The sequence below is a fragment of the Protobothrops mucrosquamatus genome, unplaced genomic scaffold, assembly GCF_001527695.2.
Source record: "Protobothrops mucrosquamatus isolate PMUCROS unplaced genomic scaffold, P.Mucros_1.0 scaffold1226, whole genome shotgun sequence".
In the NCBI taxonomy this organism is placed as follows: domain Eukaryota; kingdom Metazoa; phylum Chordata; class Lepidosauria; order Squamata; family Viperidae; genus Protobothrops; species Protobothrops mucrosquamatus.
The window spans coordinates 202,195-205,759 of NW_015387434.1; positions in this window are offsets into that span (position 1 = coordinate 202,195).

The window sequence follows — 3,565 nt, forward strand, 5'->3', positions numbered from 1 at the left end:
TAGGGCGTCCCGATCCAGAAAGGGGCGCAACTGGCGTATCAGGCGAGCCTGATGAAAAGCCCCCCTGGCCACGGCCGTCACATGATCGTCTAAAGACAGCCGAGCATCCAGGAGGACGCCCAGGTTGCGGGCCCTCTCCGCAGGGGCTAATGACTCACCCCTGATAGCCAGAGATGGAACCAACTGGCTATGACGTGACGCCAGAAACCACAGCCACTCGGTCTTGGACGGGTTGAGACGAAGCCTGTTCCTCCCCATCCAGACTCGCACGGCCTCCAGGCACCGGGACATCACTTCACCCTGCTTTTCTGTTCCTTGAGACGGCATGGAAATATAATTTGGCCTCATTGCTGAGACAGGAGTCAATAGCACTGCCCTTGTCTCAGCAATGAGGCCAAAGCAGTACTGTTCTTACAGCCAAGTTAAGGAGAGCAATTGGTGGATTCTTCTGGATCAATCTGCCCTCATCAGCCAGTAGGAAAAATATCCTTAAAGTGAGCTGGGGCGGAGGTGAGTTTTCATCAATGGTTAGACAACCAGATTTAACCATTTGTGGAATTTTGTCCTGACTCTGTGCAATGTGTTTTGCATTGCTCCATTGAAAAGGAGCTCAACCACAAGCTGAATGCCAGCTTTCTTTTGGATACTATTTAGCACTGCCCCAAAATATTCTGAGACTCAATTTAACCTAGTGTTTAAAAGTAGCATGAGAAATGCCTGACAAGTACAGGTGGGGTGTTTGAGAAAGGAAGCGGGAAAGGGTCATCAGGTGGGGTGTGGTAACAGTTTTCTTGAAAATTTCACTGGAAAAACAAGAATGAGTGTGGGAAATAATGAGGGCTTTGTGTGTGCTGAATGTGTCTTCTTCCTCTACATCTAAATATATGCTGTCTCATTTCTTCCCCCTTGTAACCAAAGATTTTGGTGGGGTATGGAGTTCACTAATGGATTTTAATTGGGGAGGAGAGATTTCTCCATTTAATGCATTAAAACAAGGGGGGGGGATAAGAGTGGCTGTGAAAACCAACCTAGAAATTGCAGGTTTTCTGTTTTTGTTAATACACAATTACCATCACACCCAACAGAACTCTTTTTTTAAAGACAGGAATGCTGGTTTTCCAAAAGAGTGGTAAATCTAGGTTTATAAGAAGCCCACTTAATTGGTTCAAAAAGTGATGCTTAGACGGTAAATATATGAGAAAATGCTTCTGCAGAAGCCAGAGGTCTCTTCTCTCTTCTAGCCCAAACAAAAATAGCCATGAATAGTTAATGAGAGCACTTTGTATTGTAGTTAGATGTTAGGATGGCTGTGTTATCTGAGGGTGATGTGACTCATAGGCAATATTTCCTGTGGACTTTCAGTCTGTAACAATTGTTGGCTTTCTCACTTTCTCAGCACCATCTTTTGCACTCATAATTTGACTGATATTTGCTCCTGTCATTCTATTCTTCAAAGCTATGGCCAGTTCTGCACTGCATAATAGTGTTCAAGAGACCCTCCCCCATGATGCTTCAACTGATATTTGGGGACAGAGAGGACCATCTCCTGATAAGAATCTCTGTATACTGAGAACTGCTAAATCAAATTCTCTTCTTCCCTTTCTCCCACACCAAGGGTGTTATGAGAAAACACTGGACGGTCCTCCACCTTCCCTACTTTTTGTGCCACCGATGTTTGCAACTCTGGGACTTTGCAACAGGCTGGGATTGGAGTGTCATAGATTTAATTCATAACTCAGCAAATTAGAACAATCCACTAGACATCAGTTACATGGCAATCCATTCCAAATTACCCTAAACAACTTTAGAATTTGTGTTTTGTTCAGATATAAAGCACAATCATCATATATACCCACAACTTCCAGGCATAGTCTCTCTTTGTCTGGCACTACAAATTTTCCATACTTAATCACCAGGCTTTCTTAGCAAGTAGAGCTGACAGCTATTCTTTTGGCAGTGCCTTTGTGCTGTAATACCTGCCTTACAGGAATTTAACAGATGAAGAGTTTCTGTTTTTTCCCATACCTATTAAAAAGTACAAAAGTCTTCCCAAGAGGTGGAAGATGGCCCCTCTACATACAAATAAGGCAATTTCAAGCTCTAAATCCTCCTGAAAACTAGCATGTATCTTCCAAATAAGGTAAATTATCCAATTAAGATCAAAGGAGCTGTAATTGCCAAGTTCATTATTCAAAAGGTTTGCAAGAATCAACTTGCCTGATTCCCAAGGTTGTATCTACTGTAGTCCATATATAGCAGCATCAGAAAAATGAAGACAAACTCTCAAAGCTAGTGTTTCAGGCCTGCATTTGAGAAAAGGGCATTTAGAGGGGTTTTTTTTGGTTTTTTTTAAAGGAGAGGGGATATTTTTTCCACAAAGTAAGTGATCCTGATTTGGAATATTTAAAAAAAATAGCTAAGTGGAAGATAATGCATCCATCATAAAAAAAAAACTATTTTATATGTTAAACCTGAGATACATCTGAACAGATACGTTCAAATCTTCCCTGATAAAAAGGATATCAGGATAAGATTTTCATAAGTTTTCATGTCCTCAGTGCCTTTAGGCATCATCCACAATTCTATGCATTATGCTTTTCAAAGATTTCTGCCAGAAAAAAGATAGTCTCAAATGATGAAATGAAATGCTCATCTTGTTGGAATTAATGTGACTTTTTATTGAGAATGGAATTTCGTACAAAAGTGTGCAGGTTTGTACTAGTGTTGGAAGAAAAGTCTTCATCATGGTTCAGTCCAAGCCGGGGATAAACAACATGGCGACTGCTTTAGAAAGAAAGTTGCAGTTTATTGAAGAGGAGAGCCAGACAGAAAGATGGCTCTGGCAGAAAAGAGAGCGAACACATGTAGGGAGTGGGTTTTTATACCCTCTGGAGCCTTTTGTTTGTGGAGTTGTTCCTGTGGCATGAACTTTGACCTGAGTCTGAGTGTTCCCTTTGGTATCTCTGTGTTAATCCTATTATGTCCTGTCTTAGAGCTTGGGTGGGGTATGTAGATTTTAGGAGTCTTTGTCTTCCTAAGCTTCTAGTTGGGGGCTTCCAACCTTCCTGGATTTATATCTGCATTTCTATAGAGCTGGTTTCTGCTTTGGGAAGGGAGACCTGGGGCTATTAAGAAAACCTGGCCATGCTTTTCTGCCTCTTCAAGATCCTTTAAGGAAATATATTTTCCTGCCCTTTTAATATTTCCTTCTCTGGGGGGCTGACTTCCCACACTAGAATACAGTAATTTAAAAGCTTGCAAAAAGCTTAAGCCTTGTTAAGAGGATGCAAAACCAGAATGCAGTATTTGCAGATGGATCTAAGATGGCCTTACTCCAAAAATTTATATATACCCAGATGACCTTTATTTTTACTGGCTAAATATTCAAGAAGTCCCTGACTTGTGACATTCTAAAATTTGTTTGATTAACTAAGCTATGAAAGAATCTCTAAAGCTTTATAGTTAAAAAAAATCAGGGATAAACCCATTCAAATAAATTTTTCAAAAATAAATGAGGTTGGTGTGCAGATAGAGGTCTTTTACCCTTCAATAACCATATGTTTCC